The sequence below is a fragment of the Panthera tigris genome, chromosome D3 (genome assembly GCF_018350195.1).
Source record: "Panthera tigris isolate Pti1 chromosome D3, P.tigris_Pti1_mat1.1, whole genome shotgun sequence".
In the NCBI taxonomy this organism is placed as follows: Eukaryota; Metazoa; Chordata; class Mammalia; order Carnivora; family Felidae; genus Panthera; species Panthera tigris.
In genome coordinates, this window is record NC_056671.1 from 22,170,456 (window position 1) to 22,193,466 (window position 23,011).

General features: G+C 42.6%; 1 protein-coding gene and 1 long non-coding RNA gene across 2 annotated transcripts in view; one reads left to right on the forward strand and one right to left on the reverse strand.

Annotated features, from left to right (window-relative positions):
• RNF185 (ring finger protein 185) overlaps positions 1-9,258 on the reverse strand; it is a 37,553-nt gene extending 28,295 nt beyond the window's left edge. Inside the window, exon 1 of the mRNA XM_007082568.3 lies at positions 9,159-9,258. The gene's annotated coding sequence lies outside the window, so the exon portion shown is untranslated. The remainder of the gene's footprint in view (positions 1-9,158) is intronic.
• Positions 9,259-9,307: 49 nt separating this feature from the next.
• LOC122232492 lies at positions 9,308-12,023 on the forward strand. Its single transcript, XR_006209817.1, has 3 exons — positions 9,308-9,484; positions 11,086-11,200; positions 11,949-12,023. It is a non-coding gene; the product is annotated as an uncharacterized LOC122232492 (long non-coding RNA).
• The last annotated feature ends 10,988 nt before the right edge of the window (positions 12,024-23,011 follow it).

A 23,011-nucleotide genomic window follows, 5' to 3' on the forward strand; every position in this document is an offset into this window, starting at 1 on the left:
TTGCTCACACTCTGTCTCTCTCAAAAATGAACATAAAAAAAATTTTTTTAAAGAGTATGTTTAATATCTCCAGAGATAATTTGTCTAGTACCTACTCCAGCGACCTGCTTCTCTAAGCTTTTCCCTAAGATCTTGTTTTCTACCCAACTTCACCAACCCACTTCTGTGGCCATTCTCTAAAATTTGTCATTAACTATTACTGTTATTAACTATTAACTATTATTGTCAATAACTATTAAACGTTTATTCATTATTGAGAGACAGAGCAAGACAGAGCATGAGTATGGGAGGGGCAGAGAGAGGAGGAGACACAGAACCTGAAGCAGGCTCCAGGCTCTGAGCAAGCAGTCAGCACAGAGCCTGATGTGGGGCTCGAACTCACACATGAGATCATGACCTGAGCCAAAGTCGGATGCTTAACCGACTGAGCCACCCAGGTGCCCCAACTATTACGGGACTTTTAAAACATGTATTTCAGGGGCACCTGGCTGGCTCAGTCGGTAGTGCATACGACTCTTGATTTCTTGATTTCATAAGTTCAAGCCCCGTGTTGGGCATAGAGCCTACTTAATTAAAAACAACAACAAAACATGTATTTCAGTAGTTTCATCATCTGACCACCACTTTCTAAATTCCAGCAAATTTCCTCCGCCTACTATTCAGTTTGATAAAACTTCAAATAACTGGGATGGCCAGTTCATTAACTTTACCCCTTTTTTACTGTATATCAAGACTCTTCAAGTCCTTACTTCCCTTTTATCTTATTTAGATCTCATGGTCCATCCTTTTATCCATATGCATACCTCCATAATTTCCTTCCTCTCCCTTAGTTTCCATCAAAGAACTTACTTTAAAAAATGTAAACCTAAAATGTAAACCTAAAAAACAAACAAAAAAACCAAAAACCAAAAGCCAAAAAACCAAAAAAAAACCCCCCAAAAATCAAAACAACAACAACAAAATGTAAACCACCTAAAATCATTGTTGCACTATATGCTAACTAACTTGGAAATGAATTACAGAAAAAAATAAATAAATAAAAATTAGAAATAAACTTTATTATCACAACCATTAAAAATAAAATGTAAAAAAAAAACAAAAAATAAATAAATAAAATAAAAAATAAATAAATAAATAAAAAATGTAAACCAGCAAAATAATGCCTTCCTACTTATTGACACATTAAAAAAACTGAATATGTCCACACAAGGAAGAAGGAGATTTGGTGCAAATCACTTTACTGTGAATTTATGACCTCAAAAGACCCCTTGCAATTTCCAGCAATCCTTCCATAGTTTCAGAGTCAATCTAACTTACCAGTGTGTGAGGGCTGTTTCATAACTTTTTACTCCTTCAATTACAAATGGCCCCTACCTTCTCTTCACCTTCACTAATGACCATCCTTATTATTTCACTGAAAAAAATAAAAACACAATCTGCCTTATCTTCCTACTTCCAAATAGGACAACCTGGCTGTCTGTAGGCTTATATTCTTTTTTCTCTCTTTATTACCATGCATGAACTATCTCTGCTCTTAACTAAGGCTAAAGTTTCCAACCATACCATGGATTACATTTCCTCTCACCTGTTCAAGATATTTGCTCCCCAGAATATGTTTTTTTCCTTGCATCTTCAAAGTTTGGCCCTTGGCTAAATCTTTTCTTACTTCTAAATCAGTAAGAAAGATCTGTGCTATCTATACTGTAATGTCTCCCATTTAAATTTCTACATACTCTATTAAAATACTGTTAAATTGAGTGAATGACTAAATTAATGTTTTTCAGGAATATGTCTCTATTTGGTTCCTAATTGTGAGGATAACCATATCTCATTCCTCATCCCCCAGTTCTTCCACTCTCCTTTCACAGACCAACTAATCTCTGGAAAAGGAAACATATAGTTTCTAAACTTTCAGTCCTCTAATGCTAGGAAAGCTCCTAATATGGTATTAAGCCTGAAGTAAAGAAGGAATAGTGCATATTAGTCTTCTTGAACGGTCCCCTTTTAGTTGAATGTAAAGATTTTGCATTTTGGACTATATTTTTTTATTATGGACACAAATTCTACCAACAAATAAAATGCCTGAGGATAACATAGACAATCCTTGCTTGGCACAGTAGTGCACACAATAAAAATGCAAGCTGAAGCTATAAAAAATGATCATGGGGCGCCTGGGTGGCTCGGTCGGTTAAGCGTCCGACTTCGGCTCAGGTCACGATCTCGCGGTCCGTGAGTTCGAGCCCCGCGTCGGGCTCTGTGCTAACAGCTCAGAGCCTGGAGCCTGTTTCGGATTCTGTGTCTTCCTCTCTCTCTGACCCTCCCCCGTTCATGCTCTGTCTCTCTCTGTCTCAAAAATAAATAAACATTAAAAAAAAATTAAAAAAAAAATGATCATAATAATAAATGGGAAAAAAATCACAATTGTCCATGAATTTAAAAATTTTTACCACATTAAAAACACTCTTACTATTGGTACACATGTACAGTGAGGTGAAAAAGTAAAACTAATACTCATTTAGTTTACTGTAGCAAAATATTAGAAGCATTGAAAATTAAAATTTTTTTCTTTGTAAAAACTTGTATTTTTGAAAATATTTTTAAAGTTTATTTATTTTCAAGTTTATTTATTTTGAAAGAGAGAGAGAGCAAATAGGGCAAGGGGGAGAGAGAGGAGAGAGAATCCCAAGCAGGCACCATACTGTGAGCACAGAGCTTGATGTGGGGTTCAATCCTATGTACCATGAGATCATGACCTGAGCCAAAATCGATACTTAACTGACTGAGCCACCCAGGTGCCCCTATTTTATTCTGAGAGAGAGAGGGCATGCACACACATGGGAGGGACAGAAAGAGGGAGAGACAGAGAATCCCAAGCAGGCTCCACACTGTTAGCATGGAGCCCAATGTGGGGCTCGAACTCACGAAGTACGAGATCATGACCTGAGCTGAAATTAGAGTCGGACACTTAACTGACTGAGCCACCCAGGTGCCCCATCTTGTAAAAACTTTTTCAAAATTACTGTTTTATTCTTAATTATATGTTTAAGATGATCTGGTTATATAGCCAAATGCTTTGGGGTCAAAAGAGGCATGGGTGCACTGGTAGCTCTGCCACCAATATCACAAGTCCAGGGTATCCCAAACTGCCACTGACTCCTCTACTCCCTGTCTGTGACCAGACAACCATGAGAGTAGCTCCCAGGTGGCAGGATCTCCTAGTGGTCTTATCATATTTTGAATAATACTGTAGGACCTCTTTTACTTGACCATGGCCACCCCAGCTCTGCAAGATCAGCAGGAGTAGTTGGGGTTGAACAAGCTCTGAATGGTCAGCAGTTTCAAAGGGGCAATTACTCTGTGCTTCAGCATGTCCAAATCCAACTCCATTCAGATCAGGGCGTTATTGGCATTGCCTCAGAGTTTGCAGTTCAGCTCACTCTACGTTACTTCAAGGGGCTTCAAGGAATCTGCAAAGTCTTTGAATACTTACATGCAAAATTGTGCATGGTGACAAATTATGCAATTACGAAATGGGCAAAAGATCTGAAAAGACATTTCACTGAAGAAGATACACAGATGGCCAATATGCACATGAGAAGATGTTCAATATCATCAGTCATTAGAAAAATGAAAATAAAAACTTCAACGAGATGCCACTTCACAACCACTAGGGTGGATATAACAACAACAACAACAACAACAACAACAACAACAACAACAACAAAGGACAAGAAAATTGTTGAAGAGGATGTGGAGAAAATGGAACCCTCACATATTGCTAATGAGAATATAAAATGGTGCAGCTGCTATGGAAAACAGTTTGGCAGTTTCTCAAAAAGTTAAACATAGAGTTGCCATATGATCCAGCAATTCCACTCCCAGGTATACACATCTAGGAGAACTGAAATTATGTTCAAATGAAAATTTGTACATGAATGTGCAGCGTTGGTCATAATAACCAAAAGGAAGAAACAACCTAAATGTTAATTAATTGATGAATGGATAAACAAAATGTGGTATAACCATACAACAAAATATTCATTAATAAAAAGTAAAGAAGTACTGATATAAAACACAACATGGATGAACCTTATGAAAACATTATGCTTAATCAAAGAAGCCAGACACAAAAGGCCACATATTGTAAAAAGGTCACATACTGTGTGAATCTATACTAATGGTTGCCAGGGGTGGGAAGAGGGGAGAATAAGGAGTGATTGTTACATGTACAGGTTTTCTCTTGGGAGACATGAAAACGCTCTGGGTTTAAAATAGTTGTGATGGTTGCACAACCTTGTGAACATACTAAAAACTACTGAACTCTTTAAAATGGTGAATTTTATGGGGCACCTGGGTGCCTCAGTAGGTTAAACGTCTGACTCTTGATTTCAGCTCAGGTCATGGTCTCACAGTTGTGAGATCAAGCCCTGTGTTGGGTTCTGCACTATCAGTACAGAGTCTGCCTGGGATTCTCTCTCCCTCTCTCTGCTCCTCCCCCACTCTCACATGCACATTCTCTCTCTCTCTCTCTCTCTCTCAAAATAAATAAATAAACAAACACTTAAAATGGTGGATTTTATAATGTATGAATTCTGTTTCAGAGTTAATTGAAAGACATTCTACAAAATAATTGGCCAGTCCTCTTCAAAAGTTTATCGTCATGAAAGACAAAAAAAGACTGAGGAACTGTCTCAGATTGTTGGATATTAAGAAGCCTTGACAACTTGGGAATGCAAACTGGTGCAGCCACTCTGGAAAACAGTATGGAGGTTCCTCAAAAAATTAAAAATAGAACTACCCTATGACCCAGCAATTGCACTACTAGATATTTATCCAAGGGATACAGGTATGCTGTTTCAAAGGGGTACATGTACCCCAATGTTTACAGCAGCACTATCGACAATAGCCAAAGTACAGAACGAGCCCAAATGTCAATCAACGGATGAATGGATAAAGAAGATGTGGTATATATATACAATGGAGTATTATCCAGCAATCAAAAAGAATGAAATCTTGCCATGGATAGAATTAGAGGGTATTATGCTAAGCAAAATTAATCGGAGAAAGACAAATATTATATGACTTCAATCACATGAGGACTTTAAGATACAAAACAGATGGACATACAGGAAGGGAAGCAAAAATAATATAAAAACAGGGAAGGAGACAAAACATAAGAGACTCTTAAATATGGAGAACAAACAGAGGGTTGCAGGAGGGGTTGAGGGAGGAGGGACAGGCTAAATAGGTAAGGGCATTAAGGAATCTACTCCTGAAATCTCTGTTGCACCATATGCTAACTAACTAAAAAAAAAAAGAAGAAGACTTGACAACTAAATGCAATGTGGGAAACTGGATTGGGTACTGGAACAGAAAAAGGACATTAGTAGGACAAATGGCTAAATCTGAATAAAGTCTACAGATTCGTTAGTACTAGTACTGAATTAATGTTAAATTTCTTATTTAGATATTTTAAACACAGTTCTGTAAAATGTTAACGTTAGGGAAAGTTGAGTGAGAAGTATACAAGAAGTTTGTGTATTATTTTTCCAAGTCTAAAATTATTTCAAAATAAAAAAGTTGAAAAAATGGGGGCGCCTGGGTGGCTCAGTCAGTTGAGTGTCTGACTTCAGCTCAGGTCATGATCTCATGGTTCGTGGGTTCAAGCCCCACGTCAGGCTCTGTGCTCAGAGCCTGGAGCCTGCTTTGGATTCTGTGCCTCCCCCTCTCTTTGCCCCTCCCCCACTCACACTGTGTCTCTCTCTCTCTCTCTTTCAAAAATAAATAAATATTTAAAAAAAATTTTTTAAGTTAAAAAAATTAACACGGTGTAAGTCAGGGGCTAGCAAATTTTTTTCTGTAAATGCCATATAATAAATATTTTAGACTTTGTGAACCATATGGTCTATGGGCAACTACTCAACTCTTCTGTCAAAGACAATCTGTAAATTAATGGGTGTGGCTGTGTTCCAATAAAATCTTATAGTTTTAATTTTCCTTTAATTTTCACATATCACAAAATGTCCTTTTTTTTTAATGTTTATTTTTGAGAGAAAGAGGGACAGTGTGAGTGGGGGAGGGGCAGAGATGGGGAGACAGAGAATCAGAAGTGGGTTCCACTCTGATAGCAGAGAGCCTTGAGTGGGACTCGAACTCACGAACTGGGAGACCATGACCTGAGCCAAAGTCAGACACTTGATCAGTTCAGCCACCCAGGTGCCCTGAAAATATCATTCTTCTTTGGATTTATTCTCCACCATTTAAAAATATAAACTTCATCCCTACCTCACATGCCATCCAAAAACAGACAATGGACCAAGATTTGGCCCATAGGCCATAAAACGCAGACTCTCTAGGTCAGAATTTGCCAAAGTTAGGGGCACCTGGCTGGCTCACTCGGAAGAGCATGCAACTCTTGATCTTGGGGTCATGAGTTCAAGCCCCATGTTGGGTGTAGAGATTACTTAAATAAACTTAAAAAAAAAAAAAAAAGTATTTGCCAATGTGTGCTTCAATTAAAAAAAAAAAACAGTGTTTTAGGGGTGCCTGAGTGACTCAGTCAGTTAAGCATCTGACTTTGGCTCAGGTCATGATTTCACAGTTCATGGGCTCAAGGGTTTGTGCTGACAGCAAGAAGCCTGCTTTAGATTCTCTGTCTCCCTCTCTCTCTGCTCCTCCTGGGCGTGCGCTCTCTCTCTCAAAAATAAATAAACATTAAAAAAAAGTGCTTTACATCAATTAAGTTTGGCGACAGTACATTAAACAAGATTAGACATGTTTCTTTATTACAGGATATCTCAGTGCCTTTAATGTGGTACTATACACTGAGAAGTTCCAAGAAAAGATAATGATATACAGCATTTTCCAAATTTATTTTTACTATAGAACACTTTTTTTCAGAGGCATGTCTTAAGACTAGTGGCCTGAAGAACACACTTTGGAAATGCCAATTTAGGTGCTTTTTGAAAAGGAAATTTTCAGATTAAGAAGTGTTAAAGACATCACCAAATTACAATCTTTTTACCCACCACCTGGATAATATCTGAAAAAGCATTCACATCCTTTTTTTTTAATCCTAGGAAACACAAGCAAAGCAGGAAGGTGAACACAAGCAGGAAGTCTTGGCTCAAACCCAAACTATTTTGGGGGGTGGAAAGGATGTGAGCAGAATTGGGTCATAATATGGAATCTTTGTTCCACAGGGCAATGTAAGCATTCCTACAGGTTTTGAAAAAGTTATCTGCTTGGAGTTTTCCTATCCACAGAATAGGAACTTTGACATTTGATTAGAAAGCTGAAAGATATGCTAGGAGCATTATCTGTAGTTTATGTTAGTGAGGATGAACTGGCAAGTCATGTCCCTAAGAGGACTGGCTTTAAATGCTGGATGAAAAGTTGGCTGACAGATTGCAAAAATTCTCTCATTAGACACAACAGCTATACAACACATTGCTGGAGAGAGGATTAAAGAGGGATTTACATCCCAGGGAGGAAAGGCTGGCCTGAACAACCCTGAGGGCCCTTCTGATCAAGGGTCCTCAATTCCATGATCTTCAAAGAGTTCACTGGTTTCTACTGATCAAACACAAAGTCTTTAGCAGCACTTCCAAGTTATTCTAAGAACATAAGCTACATACCAATAGGGTGGGGAATCTCCTTAGTTATTCAACAATAATGGGCCATTCCAAAGTCCTTGAAAAGAAGGATAGTGCACAGGACAACCAGGAACAGACTGCATTAATTCAAACCCACTGGCCTTCTAGAAAATGTAGGCTGGTGGGGATGGAGGTGTCAAGAAGAGAGGTCAGAAAAAGGAAGTCAATCAGCACCAGAAAGATTCAAAATAGTTATTCAGAATCACACATTTCAAATTGCAAAAGACTGCCATCTAATACCTATATACCTCCTTCAACAGGGAGTTCATTACCTTTGAAGGCAATCCATTCCATTGCTGGTCATCTCTGACCAGCATTAAGTTCTTCTATTAAGTCAAAACCTTCTCTTCCTGTAGAATCCACTTATTGGTCCTAGTCTGCCTCTTTCAACCCCAAAGATAAAAGTGGAAGCGCTCTTAACCATAACAATTCCCCGCCCTCCCCCTTTAAAGACAGTTTCCTTCCACTGCTCTCTTTTCTGGGCTAAACATCCCATCTTTCAAAGATCCGGAACCGGCTCCAGCTGCTTCAAACCAAAGAATGGATAACTAGTTCCCACAGCAGGAAAGCACTTAAAATCAGTGGGCTTCAAACATCAGTATGTACAGAACCCCTGAGATGTACGTTCAAAACGCAGTTTCCCAGGTTCCAACCCAGATTCTAATTCAGAGGTCTTATCTGAGTCTGAATGCAGATGAATGCATTCAGAGTCTAAATGCAAGTAACCTGCATTGTAAAGCATGTTCCCAGGGCATTTCAAAGCAGTGTAAGAACCATATTTTGACAAACACTGCCCTGTTTTACAAATGAGGAAACTGAGGGGCGCCTGGGTGGCTCAGTCGGTTGAGTGTCTGACTCAGATCATGATCTCGTGCGGTTCGTGAGTTCGAGCCCCGCTTCGGGCTCTGTGCTGACAGCTCAGAGCCTGGAGCCTGCTTCAGATTCTGTGTCCCCCTCTCTCTCCGCCCCACCCCTGCTTGTGCTCTGTCTCTGTCTTTAAAAAATGAATAAACATAAAAAAAAAAAATGAGGAAACTGAGGCCCAATAAAGGGAATGGATTGGGTCCATAGCGCACAATTAGTTAAAGTGGCTAAGTCTCTAATCGGCTCCCTTACTGCCAAGCCCAACTCTGTCCCCCACGATTCCCGGCCTTGGCCTCTCCACTCGAGGTAAAATCATTACAAGCACATCCATCTGAGAGAGGCGGCCTCAGGCCAGAGCCAAAGAGTTAGAATGAGTCCCTGCCTGGAAAGGAGAGCTTGTGGGAGCCATTTCCCTTCTCGTGGCCTCAGTTTCCCAAACTGTAATCACAGGACGGTAGAACACAACGCCAGCTCGAGCTCTCTTCTGGGGCGGAGGGCGCGGGGCAGAGCCGAGGTTGTTGTCTCTGCGCCGCTCGGGCAGGTGTCTCAACCCGTGGGCCCGGTAAAGGCAGAAACCCTGCCTGCGTCTCTCAACCTCGACGGCCCGTACGCTGCCACCCTAGCCCATCATGTACCTACCTCTATTCAATTAATGCCTCTGAGGACACCCCAGCGTATCCATCCGTCGTCCGCCCCGCCAGTCTTTCCGTTCAGGCTGTCGGATAAAACCTGCAATTCCCTCCTACGCAGACTCCGGTCACCTGACACAGGGCCGCCCCTCCCCGAGGGACTTCCGGCTACAACCGGAAGAGGTTGTTCCGCCGCGCTGTTCTCCGCTCCAGTCGGCTCTAAGGTTCCGCCTGAGGGCAGGAAGCGGAGAAACAGAGACCCGCCCCCTTTCAAAGAACCTGAGTCCGGGCAGGGAAAGTACCAGATAAGCTTGAAACATCTTTTTACACCAGAATGTAAGGATAATGGGCATCAGAATGATGGGAGCATGTCAAAGGACACGGGAGCTAACTTGAAGGAGCTACCACTGGCTCCTTCACACACAAACTAGCTGTTTGAGCATCAAAGTAACATGTTAGTGACAGAGTATAACTAATTGAATAAAATGGTAACCCATGAATCTTTACTGATATAAATAAGGAAGTAAATAAATAAATAGGGAGAATGAAAAATTCCCTTTTTTTTAAGACGTAGTTAGAAAATCAATTATGAATGATAAAAATAGAAGACGAATTATTTACACAGTAAAAGTGTCTCTCATAAATTACTTATTGACTACAAAAGGAAAATGGTAATTTTACAGAGGTATAACCTCGAAAAACAAGTGAATCAAAAATGATCAAAGTTAACATTACCAATTATAGGTCAAGTAACGATCTTGTGTCTCCCAATGAGATGCACTGAGAAAGACACAACATCTCTAATGTGATATTTCTGTCAAAAATGCATAACCCAAATCTCATGAGGAAGCATGACATAAACCCAAATCGAGGGCACTCTACAAAATAACTGTCAGTATTATGAAAGGCAGAGAAAGGCTCAGGAACTATCCTGGTTTGAAAAAGATTGAAGAGACATGACAACAAGATGTAGTATGTGATTGGATTCTGGACTGGGAAAACAAGAAGCAGAATAGGTGTAATGTACAATACTGGGACAAGTGACAAATTTGAATATGGATGTGGACTAGCTCTTAATGCATATTGTATCAATATTAAATTTTCTAAATTTGATTACTGTATTGTAGTTAAGAGAATGTCCTTGTTCTTAGGAAATATTCACTGAAGTATTTAGGGATAAAAGGGCACACTGTCTCCAACTTAATTTCAAATTATTCAGAGAAACGTGTGTGTGTGTGTGTGTGTGTGTGTGTGTGTGTATTTGGGGGGGATGATTAAGCAAATAAAGCAAATAGAAACAAGTAGTGAGTCTAGGTAAAGGGTACATGGGAGTTCCTTATGTTCTTTTTACAATGATACAAAAATTAAAATTTATCCTCCAAATGGAGGCAGTTCCTGTGTTTTAGCCAATTTACTTATTTATTTATCCAACATTTGTGTATGTGCTAGGCACTGGTGATATAGTAAGAGACAAGATCTTTGCTTTAATGCCTAGTGGGAAGAATATCAAACATGATCACAAAGCTAATGGAGTACTTATCCTGAAAATAACAATAGCTAACATTTGCTGAGCTGAAGTAAGCACACTCCACACAACAGTTCATTTGACCCTCATAGCAGTCCTTTGAATGATTTTGATGATTATCTCCATTTTATAAAAGGGTAAAGAAAAACTTTTTAAAGTTTACAGAATTTTATCATTTAATTAAAAATTTCCAAATCACATACTGATAAGTGGTGGAGATGCGATTTGCTCCCAGGCAGTTGTTCTCTGGAATTCTTGACATGTTCATTGTTTCATTAATTCAGCAAACATTTATTAACTGCCTACAATGATCCCAGGGACTGTATTAGAGGTTGAGTCTGAGAAGGTGGTGAAGGTAGTAGATGAAATAAGTGCATAGATGAAATTCCTCATCTGCTAGTCTTCTTTTCAGGTTTCCTGTGGAAACACAGGAGATGTTTCCAGTCACACAAACCTGGATCTGAGTTCAGGCTCTGAGAAAAAGAAAAGCAATCTCTGATATCTAGGAGCTGGCCTGGCACTCACAGGTAGGTCTTGGTTTTCTCCTGTTGAACATACTCCCTGCCCCCAAAGTATTTAACACAAGCTCAAATCCTAAATGTCCTTTCTAACACTCTGGTACTGAGATGTCCCATCATTTCTCCTGATTCACATCCCCTGCTTTGCTGCAACAAGTAATAAACCTAGCCTGTCCAGCCACAGGTGTGTTCTTGGTGGTCTTTGATTGGAGGGCATTTAAAGTCCCCATGCTTACTAGCTATGTGACTATAGACCAGCAGTTTCACTTACAGAAGCCTCCATTTCCTCATCTTTTTAATGTAGAAATTTGTTTCTACCACAAATGGTTGTTGTGAGGATATAGAACAGGCTTAGCACTGAATAAGCTCTCAGTATACTTTTAAAAATTCCTGCTTGAGCTATCTCCTTTGAAAAAGTCACCAAGTACCATCATTATGAAAAAGACATTGAAGCATTAGCTTCAGTTAAGACAAACTCATTGATTATATTCTCCTTTGCTGTATTTGTTGGGCTCATCAGGCAGACTTAAAGGCAAGAGTTCAACTTTTCCTTTGTCAGAAATCAGGTCATCCTCATGGTCTCTTCTTGAAAGCAATAACCACATTCCTGAAACTTTAATGTTAGGGAACCAGCACTGTTTATTTCTTCATGCTCTTGTTATTAAAGATGTTCCCAAGAAATAACAGAGTTGGAGCTACCAAACTTAGAAACACTTCAACTTCAAAAATATATCGAGTAATATCTTCTCTATTTTAGCACACTAAGGCACTTATGGACCATAAAAGCACTGTTGGTGATGTTTGCATTTATCCTGCTAGGACCCAGCCTGGATTTCATATTATTTAATGCTTACAACAAATTATGCTGAATAAAAAATATTCATTCAGTGGGAAAGAATAAAATAAATAGAAATGTTCTGATTTCTTCCTCTGCTTGCTCTGAGGATCCCAACGGTTCTCATTTTAATAGCTCTAACATTTCTCCTGCCCCGTCCCCTCCTCTCCCCTTACCCTTCTAATACTAACACTAATATTAATACTAATACTAGCAGCTAATATTTGTTGAATGTTTATTGATGTGCTACACATTATGCTAAGGGTTTTGTGCAATTTAATCCTCACCTTCAAATTGTGAAGTAATACTATATATGAGGAGCTAGAGGCCCAGAGAAGTTAAGCAATATACCCAATGCCATACAACTGGTAAGACTCAAGCTCAAGATTAGACTCTGCCTACAAAACCTGCTCCTGTTGAAATGCTGCCTTACCACCCAGGGCCAGAGAGTAGGGTCTGTGAAGGGATGGAAGGAGGGGTGGGCTGGGAAGGAAGAAAAAGGTGGGGGGGGGGATGGTAATCCATGCAGAGGCATTCAGATCTTCTCCAGAGTACAAGGGGGAGAGGTGGAGGTTAGGAGTATAAGACAAATAGGAGGCCAGTGTAGAGTCTCAGAGGGATCAGGAACCTCAGTCAAGGAGTTTGGGGGCCAGGAAGGTTGAATGGTGGGGAAAAAAAAAGTAATTAGGTGGGAGAAAGCTGTGATTAAGGACTTGAGGCCTCAGGTGTATATCTGCCAGGTGAGGAGAAGCCAAGAGTCTGGTACCTTCTGGCTTATTTGATCTGTTGAGGCTCATAGGTCCTTGCTCTTCTCTGAGCCTGTTTTTTCTTCTGTTCAGTGCAGGGAGAGAAAATTTCAGGATCCTAGGAACCAGCCCAGTTCTGTTAAGGTAGCATCACTTTTTCCTCCAGTCTCCTCACATGACATAGGGAAGAATGTTCCCTGGGCACGGCACATCACCCACCCTCATCCCAGGTTGGGGTCAGTCTCCCCTCATGGGTATACGAAGCTCAGAGAGGAAGACCATGTCTGTAGACAGAAGGGTGAATATGCCAGATAAAGTGTCCCTTAATCCTACTGAACTCAATCCTTCCACAGAGAAGGTTGGCCAGTTAGGAACATGGCCTCATTTGTTACCCAACCTGAGGCAAATGTGCAAATCTTGCTGCATGGCCTTCAGGCACGTTACCAAACCCCTGGGCCTTAGGCTCCTTTCATTCTCTGAACTTGGGTCCTAAGGTTAGGATGAAGCTCACTGCCCCCCTACATTCAAGCCTTGTGCTCTGGGACAGCTCAGGGTCAAGTTCTTCTGCCTCCTGCTGGGGCCTGGCATAGGTCTCTGCCCATATGGTGACCCTGATGGCTGAGGGCAGAGTGAACAAGTCTGGGTTGCTAAGTTGGGGTCTGAATAATATTATTTGTTTAGGGACATGGCCACTAGGTGGTATCAGGGCCATATTCTGGAATCTACTGGGAGCTGGATCAAGAAGACCTTATTCCTGGGTGATAGGCTCTTCCCAGAGGATTCTGGGATGTTCCCAGCATAGATGAAGTGTGGACAAATCTCTAGAAAACCAAGGAATGGAAAAACCAATAAAGAAGAGGAAAATCTGGAAGGCACTAAGAAATCATGGGGTCCAACCCCTGGACAGTGTAGGGAAGGAGATAGGGCATTCACTGGGCAGCCCATCTCTGCCCTGCACCTCTGGAAGCCCAAGAAGGAAGGGTTGAATGTTTACTCAGGGCCTAATAATATGTGCCAGGCCTAATGTGTGCTAGGCATTATGGAGAGATCCTTCTTTTTGTTATTGTTGGAAAATTAAAAAAAAATTTTTTTAATGTTTATTTCTTTTTGAGAGAGAGAGACAGAGAGACAGAGGATGAGTGGGGAGGGGCACAGAGAGAGGGAGACACAGAATTCGAAGCAGGTCCAGGCTCTGAGCTGTCAGCACAGAGCTGGATGCGGGGCTTGAATACATGAACTGTGAGATTGTGACCTGAGCCAAAGTTGGATACTTAACCAACTGAGCCACCCAGTTGCCCTGGAAAAAATTTTTTAATGTTTATTTATTTTGAGAGAGAGGGATAGAGAATCCCAAGCCGGCTTTGATCTGTCAGCGCAGAGCCCAAGGTGAGGCTTGATCTCACAAACCCCGAGATCCTGACCTGAGTTGAAACCAAGAGTTGGACACTTAACTGACTGAGCCACCCAGTTACCTTTGGGAGATCCTTCTTAAAAAATTTTCTCAGTGAATCTTCTCAACAGGTCTTTAAGGAAAGAATTGTTGACTATTTTACAGAAGAGAAAGATGAAGGTCAAAGTGATAAAGAAATGTGGCCAACATCACACAAGGAAGTAGAGCTAGATTCCTTGCTTCAGAGTCCTGGAGGACGAGCTAGAAGTCAGGTTGCCAAGTAGAACAGGCAACACCCAGTTAAATCTGAATTTCATACAAACAAACATCTGAGACATAATTATACTAAAAAATTATTTGTTGTAGGGTGTCTGGGTGGCTCAGTCCATTAAGCATCTGACTTTGGCTCAGGTCATAATCTCACCGTTGGTGAATTCAAGCCCCACGTCAGGCTCTGTGCTGACAGTGCAGAGCCTGGAGCCTGCTTCAGATTCTGTGTCTCCCTCTCTTTGCCCCTCCCCTGCTCATACTCTGTCCCCCTCTCTCTCTCTCAAAAATAAATAAACATTAAAAAATTATTTTTTGTTTATTGTAACTCAGATTTAAGTTGGTGACTTTTATTTTTTGCTAATCTAGCAATCCTAGATAGAGGAGATGCCCATGGCCCCAACATGAGAATAGGCAGAGCCTAGGACTGTGGAGTCCAGGAGAGAAGTTTGAATGGCACTGTGACCCCCTCTCAAGTCTTGGGGACAAGTCCCAGGCACCAAGGCCACTTGTTCTCTGCCACCTGGACAGCTTATGGTTAGGTGACCCTGGAAACTTTATTAGGGTCTGGGGGCAAGAAAAACCTAAAGGAACAAAGATCCTCACACTCAGCTTTTTCTCACCCAGCACCCCCTTGGTTCACATTCAACCTCTCCCATTCCAGGAAATTGTTCCACCCTTTGTCCATCCGTGTTCATGCTAGAAACCTGGAATTACTCTTTTTTTCCCCTCAAGACTAGATATAATTTGCATACAAAAAGGTCAAAGTCTTAAGTGTTCAGCTCCACAAATTTTTACATATGAACACATATGTAACAGCCACACAGATCAAGAAACAGAGCTGTGCTGTCCAATACAGTGGCTTTTAGCCTCATGTAGCTACTGAGAGCTTGAAGTGTGGAATCCAAACTGAGACACACAGTAAGTTAAAATACCAGACTTCAAAGACTTAGTATAAAAAAATAAAGTAAAATAGATCATTAATAATTTTATAATATCTATTACATGTTGAAATATTTTACACATGGATTATGTGAAAATATGTCATTAAAATTCATTTCCCTTGTTTCTTTCACTTTTTAAACCAGAGCTAGAAAATTCCAAATTACTTTTTTGGCTCACATTAGTGTTATATTTTTCATCACTGGTATAGACAGAGTCTGATTTATTCATCTGTGAAAAAGGGACTCAGACAGGTGGAGCTGACATTCACACTAACCAACTGTGGCAGAATGAGATAGGAAATCAGGTCAGTTTTAACCCTGAGCCCATGGTTCCCCACGTGGACTGAGTGGACTGCCATTTGACCTCTTCCAGAGTGATATCTTCTTTGAAACCCAAATTATTTTTTGTGGGGACCTAAAGTACACTTGCCCATCCTGGGTTGGGGGCGTCAAGGAAGAGGGGGCTTCCTGGAGGGGATAATTAAATTGACACTTGAAGGATGAGTAGGAACAAGCCAGGTGAAAGAGAGTGTTTGGGGCAGAGGGAATAGCATGTACAAGGACCCTGAGAGGGACTGGTGATTGAGGAGATGAAGGCAGCTCTGTGTCGCTGGAGCAGAGAAGTGGGGACCTTGTAGGTCAGCCAGGCTCAGCTCCTGCAGGGTATGACAGACTTTGACCTGAAGTTCAGGGTGGGTCAGGGGACAAACCTGGCTAGGCCTTAGAAAGATCAGGCCAGCTGCAATTTGGATAACCCTTATTCTAAAAGAGAAAACTGAGATCTAGAGAGACAAAGGGCTTGTCAGGGTTCCATAGCAAGTCAGAGGTAGAGCCCAGATAAGAAGGAACAGGCAGGTGCAAAAAGGGACCAGAAACTTGTGAAGACAGCCTTCCTTGTTCAGTTTCTCTAAGAGGTGTTGGTTTTGGGTGCCCACTAGATGGCAGCAGAGGCTCAACGAAATACTGTGGGTTCCAGAAAGGCCTACTGTGCTGTCCCACAGGCCTTCCTGCTCCCATGCCCTGGTATGGGCATAAGAGGGCTCCTCCCTGGGACCTCTTGTCCAGACCCCAGAGCAACAGGAAGAGTGCTGGGGATCCAGAGGCTCAAAGTCTGGTTCTAGCTCTAATTCACATCTGCTGTTGACCTGGGGCAAATTCACAGAACTGTGCTTGAGAACTTGAGTCATTGGGTGTAGAAATGGGAGATTTATTATTTAGTCTGCCAGCACCTGAATTCTGCAGTCAGATCTCCTCCTACCCTTCTGATCTTTCCATTATGCTCCCCACCCACCCTCTTAATCTTGTTGAATGAGTTAGACTCACAGAGCCCCTAAAGGGCCCCAAGGGCCAATCTAACCCCAAAAGGGAAGAAGGGGGTGTGAGCTAAGGTCTCTGAGTTATAGCCAACAAACAACCCAGGTTTCAACCTCAGCCAAAGAGCCCTGTGTAGCATGAAAAGGTGAATAAGCAGCAGAGCTTTGGGCAAGTCCAATCTCCACCCTGTACCTCCTCTGTGAAGTGAGGCAAAGAGTTGCTGCCCTGCTTGTCTTTCCTCACTGCTGGGTAGGGTTACCAGATATAGCAAATAAAAATACCAAAAACCCATTTAAATTATAATTTCAGATAATCAAAAATAATTACAATGTTGGGAGCATTCACTTACACTAAAAATTATTCACTGAGTTCTGAAATTCAAATGTAACTGGGCATCTCTATTTCATCTATCAACCCTACCACTTGGGCTTGGTGAGAATATAAAGGTCAAGTGCCATGTGAATAGGAGGGGTGTGATTCTTGCACTCAGTGGAATCCTGTCCCATATCCCAATGCCTTCTGTGGCCCCCATGTTGAGCTAGACAGAGCTCTCAGGGCCTATTTTGCCCGCTTGTTCCTGTTGGGTTTTCCTACATTTCTGGGGGTGGGATCTCATGCCACATGAGTGACTCATGTGGGCTATTCATGGCCTAATGTGAGGTTTTCCCCTCAGTAAGCTCCTTTTCCATTCTCTGATCCTTACCATAGTCCCTGGGAAGTTAAAAAAAAAAAAAAAAAAGAGGTAGGCATGAGCGTATCAGTCAATAGATTACATCATGGGGATTCAGCCAAGACAAGGAAGTTGCCCTAAGATGCCCAGTGAAAGGAAGTGGAGCCAGAGGTTGAATCCAGATAAGGATCTACTGAACCTCTTAGGACCCTACCAGCAGGCTGGAGTCAGTTGGGAGAATGGAAGGATGCCACATTCTGCAGCCTGGGGAACTGGGCATTAAATTAGTCACACTGCGATCCTGCCTGGCTCCTACCTTCAAATCCCCTTCTACTTATCAAAGCCTGCTGTATGTCAGCCACTGAAGTACATTATATACACTTATATTAATCCTCATGGTATAGGTACTATTCTCATCTCCATTTTACCAATGAGGCACAAAGAGGCAAAAGGACTTGCCTAATATCCCACAGAAAGTAAGGGAGAAGATAGGACTCAAATCTGGGTCTGTCCTGGGCTTCTTCTATTCCATTACACTGCTTTCCCTACCCGAGGAATTGGATACATCTGCAGTTTCTAGGTGGCTAAATCACTCTACAAACAATGACAGTTGTGTTTCTTCCATTTCAAACTTGACAATTTGTGTTTCTTTTTCTTATGTTATTACATTGGCTGGGACTTCCAATAGCATTAATAGTAGGCACCCATGACATACCTGAATCCTTCTCTGTTAGTTGTGTATTGCTTTGTAATAAGTATCTCAAAACAACAAACATTTATCATCTCACATAATTTCTGAAATTGGGAATTAGAGAGTAGCTTATCTGAGTGGTTCTGGATCAGGGTCTCACAAGGTAACAGTGAAGATATCTGCCAGATCTCTTCAAAGAAAATATGCAAATGACCAGTAAGCATGAAAAGATGAACAGCTGTTAGGAAAGTGCAAACAAAACCTATAATGAGATGCCCACCAGGATGGATATAAGATAGATAATAACAAATATTGACAAAGATGTGGAGAAATCAAAATTCTTAAACACTGCTGGTGAGAATGTCCAATGGTGCCGCCACTTTGGAAACAGTCTGGCAGTTCTTCAAATGGCTAAAGATAAAGGCACCTGAGTGGCTTAGTTGGTTCAGTGCCTGACTCTTGATTTTGGCTCAGGTCATGATCTCACGGTTTGTGAGATCAAGCCCTGCATTGGGCTGCATGCTGACAGCAAAGAGCCTGCTTGGGATTCTCTCTCTCCGTCTCTCTCTCTCTCTCTCTCTCTCTCTCTCTCTGCCCCTCCCATGCTCTCTCACACATGCACGCACTCTCTCTCTCTCTCTCTCTCTGTCTCTCAAAATAAATAAACTTTAAACAAATAAACAAAGGGGTGCCTGGGTGGCTCAGTCAGTTAAGCATCTGACTCTTGATTTCAGCTTGGTCATGATCTCATGGTTTGTGGGTTTGAGCCCCACATTGAACTTTGTGCTGACAGTGTGGAGCCTGTTTGGGATTCTCTCTCTCTCCTCTCTCTGCCCGCCCCCCCGCTCTCTCTCTCTCTCTCTCAAAATAAATAAATAAACTTAAAAAAATAAAACAATCAAACAAATGGTTAAAGATAGAGTTACCACATAACCCAGTAATTCTACTCCTAGGTATGTGCCCAAGAGAAATTATAACATATGTTCACACAAAAATGTTTACACGAATGTTTGTGAAAGCATTATTCATAATAACCAAAAAGTGGAAACGATCCAAGGGTCCGTCAGCTAATGAATGGATAAACAAAATGTGGTATATCTATCAATGAAATATTATTATCCACTCTTAAAGAGGAATGAAGTTCTAATATATGCTACAACACAGATGAACCTTGAAAACATTATGCTAAGTGAAAGAAGCTAGTCACAAAAGACCATATATTTTATGAGTCCATTTATATGAGATGTACATGAAGTAGATTAGTGGCTACTTAGGGGAAGGGACGAAGGCAGAATGACTGTTACTGGTTATAGGATTTCTTTTTAGAATGATGAAAATGTTATGGAATTAGGTCGTGGTGATGGTTGCACAACTTTAGATATACTTAAAACCATTAAGTTGTATACTTAAAATGGGTGAATTGTATAGTATGTGAATCATATCTCAATAAAGCTATTACCAAAGGCGGTGGGTATAGGGGAGGCCAGGTGGTGCAGTATTCATCTGAAGGCTTGACTGGGCCTTAAGGGTCTGCTTCCAAGTGGTTCACTTGCATGGCTGTTGACAGAAGCCCTCAGTTACTCACCACATAGGCCTTTTCATAGGGTTGCATGAGTGTCCTCATGACTCGTCAACTGGCTTCCCCAGAGCAAGTGATACAAGAGAAAGAGCAAGAAGGGAGGTAAAATGCCTTCTATGACTTAGTCTCAGAAGTTACATCAGGTCCACCACATTTTATATATTAGAAACATGTGACTAAGTACAGTTCACACTGAAGGGGAGAGGAAGTAGTCTACACCACTTTAAGGGAGGGGTATCAGAGAATTTGTGCCCATCTTTAAACCACCACAGCTTCTAATGTTGTTCAATTAGAATAGTTTCCATGGTCCCTCTGACTCCCCATCTCTCTCTCTCTCTCTCTCTCTCTCTCTCTCTCTCTCTCTCTCTCTCCCTTTTCTACTCTAGTTTAATAAGTTGTTGAATTGAATCTAATGTGTTTTTTCTACATATTGAGATGTCTAGTTTTAAATACAGTGTGTCTCATTATTTATTCCCTCAGACCTAGGACTAGGCTTAGTTTATACCAGGTATTCTTGGGGCTGAACTCCTACCTGGAAATCTTATGAGGGATGGTCCTGTACCACAGAGAAGACTGCCTTCTGGGCTTCCTCCCAGATTTTAGACTCCATCTGCCCATTGAGTTTCCTCTTTTGGTCTGTAGTGGGGGCTGCCTCAGCCAAATGTGTAGATAAATTCCCAGGTGTGGCAGCATCAGCATCTGTAGCAGCATTGGAGTGGATGCCACTGTCCTCCTGGACAGCCCCCAACCAATGACTGGGCACAGCCAGGCACTAGGGCCTGCCTATTTCTGCCCAGCCAGGGCTCTTCCATAGGGCAATTTTTACATCAGAGCTCCCTGTTGGCTGGCTGATGTTTGCTCAGAGTGGCACCTCAGTGTGATGCCCTTACCCAGTTCTCCATCCCTTCTACTCTCTCCCCATAGATGTCAAACTTGCAACACAGTCTGAAGGCTTTCCCTGCCCAATCCTGCTTCTTCCCTCCCCCCTTTATCTTTCACAGGCACTTCCTCCAATAAGTCTCTTGCACTTCTAGCTCCATCTTAGTGGTGGCTTCCTAGAGGACCCAAGTGACACTCAGGCCCTGGCTCCCCTGGGCTGCCAGACCCTGTCCCCTCAGGGGATGAGTTCTTCTCTATCTCCCTACTTGAGCATGCTCTGTCCCCCTTCCCTCCTCTTTCTGTTCAGGGCCTCCCCCTGTGCCTGGCAGTAGTGGACACTCAGTAACTATTTGTTTTTGAATGAATGCAGAATGTTCTGGAGCTAGGTACTGCCCACACCATTCTCCTGGCACAGAGAGCTGCAGAGAGCCCTCCTGGTGGGGTAGAGAAGGCAAGCTCCAAGGGCTCCAGGCAGTGGGGAGGAAGTCCCTGAGATGGGGAGGTGGTAGGGGAGCTGAGAGTCTCCCAGGATCACGGGAAATCCTCCCCACAGCCCAAGGAAAGTCTGACCTGGCTTTTCCCAAATCTACTGTGTGACTCCTGGCAAGTTACTTCCCTTTTGGAGACTCTCCATCCATCTCAATAGTGGGATGAGAAGCCCTACCCTGCCTGTTTCCCTAGGGAGGGGCAGGGGTTGTGGGCATCAGATGAGACCATGGCTGGGAAAAGGTTGGGTACCCTGGGTCCTGGGCCTGGGGTGGGGGTGTGGAGGGGGAGAACAAACAGAGAAGGAAGGAAGAGAGAAGAATGAGGGGAGAGAAACAGACACAGACACACAGACACACACATAAGTGAGGAAACCATGAGACATAATGAGGGAATGAGTGAGAAAGAGAACAGGAAGGGAGGAGAAAAACCAGAAGACCCCAAGAAACAAAAAGGAAAATAGAGAGATAAAAATTAAGAGAGAAACAGGAAAAAGAGGGAAAGAGAGCCAGGGGAGAGGACAGGGATCCTCAGAGACACAAGGGCACAAGAAATGAGATAGAGAGAGGGAGGGAGAGAAGCAGAGACAATAACACAGGGGGAGGGGCAGTGAAAAGCCACACAGACAGAGGAAAGAAAAAGAAATGGAGGGAGAAAATGAGATGGAGTGTTAGAGTCAGAGAAAGACGGAGAGAGGGAGAGATACAGGAGAGAGAAAGAAATGAGGAGAATCAGGGCCAGAGAGGGAAAGAGACCAAGGGAGAGAAGGATGAGAGAGAAGCCAAAGGTGACAGAGCGATGGGGACCGATGGACAGAAAGAGCGATAAATGATCAGACCCCACAGACCCCTGCCCCTCACTCACTCACTCTGAACCCTGCCGCACTCCAGACAGGTGGGGATCCAGAAGAAAGCCTCAGCTCCCCTTTTGTCTGCAGGGCCTGGCCTATCCTGTCCTGCTGGTTTGGCTACTGCCATCCTCTGTGGTAAGGCTTTTGAGGGGCACCCAATGGGAGGCAGGGCTCCAAAGCTTGTCCTGTAGGTTGACTGACGTGGCCACTGGGTGGAATCTGAAGGGAAAACCCAGTGACACCTTCCCTTGAGGCCTGGGCAGGCCCCAGCCTGCCTTCTTTTGGGGCCCAGACTAAAAAAGACCTCAAAGGTCACCGCCATCATGCTCTTCACTGTACAGAGGAGGAAATTGAGGCCTAGAGAGGGAGAGGGACAAGGCTGAAGTCACAAAACCAGGTCATGGCCTAGTTGGAACTAACTTTGATGGATGCTGAGGCCTGAAAATCTGGAGACTTGCTTTCTCCTGGTCAATTTGCTTCCTGCCCAGGGATGTCCTGAGACTTTAGTGACAGTATCCTGGATGCCAGTCCCTGGGTGGAGAGTTTTACCCAACATCCTGTGAACTGACTACTGTGATAAGACCCATCATACAGATAAGGAGACTGAGGCTCAGAGAAGTTAAGACTTCAAAGCCTGAGGTCACACAGTGTCAATACCCCAGATAGGTTTGTTTGACCTTGAAAGTTGGGTTCCTGCCATGGGACCTCCCAGCCACCGTGGGTAATGAGCTCTGTAATATGGAAAAGGTGGGCAGAGGTGGGTGGCTATTCCTCCAGTTAGGGAAAATTACCAGAACAATGGTTTCAAAACATTAGAATTCTTCCCAGAGGGACCCACCTTTTTTCAGTGGTGTTCCTACCTTTAGGAACCCCAGGTCTCCCTACCCTTCCCACCACCACACTCTATTCCACATCCCTTTTCTCAACCTCTGAAGAGAAGGAGTTTGGCTCTGGGCTACTCCCACCCTCTCTCCCTCTTCATTGTCCCCAGCCATGACCTCCTGAACCACAGGCCCAGGCTGGTTCTGAGTATAGAGGTGGGCCTGCACACCCTAAAGCCCCCCTTCTACCTGCTATGCACAGTGAGCATCTCCCCCAGCTCTGCCCGTGGCTCTGCCTCACTGGGGCTCACCCTCCTGGAAGAGACTTGGATGGAGATTGGGAGGAAT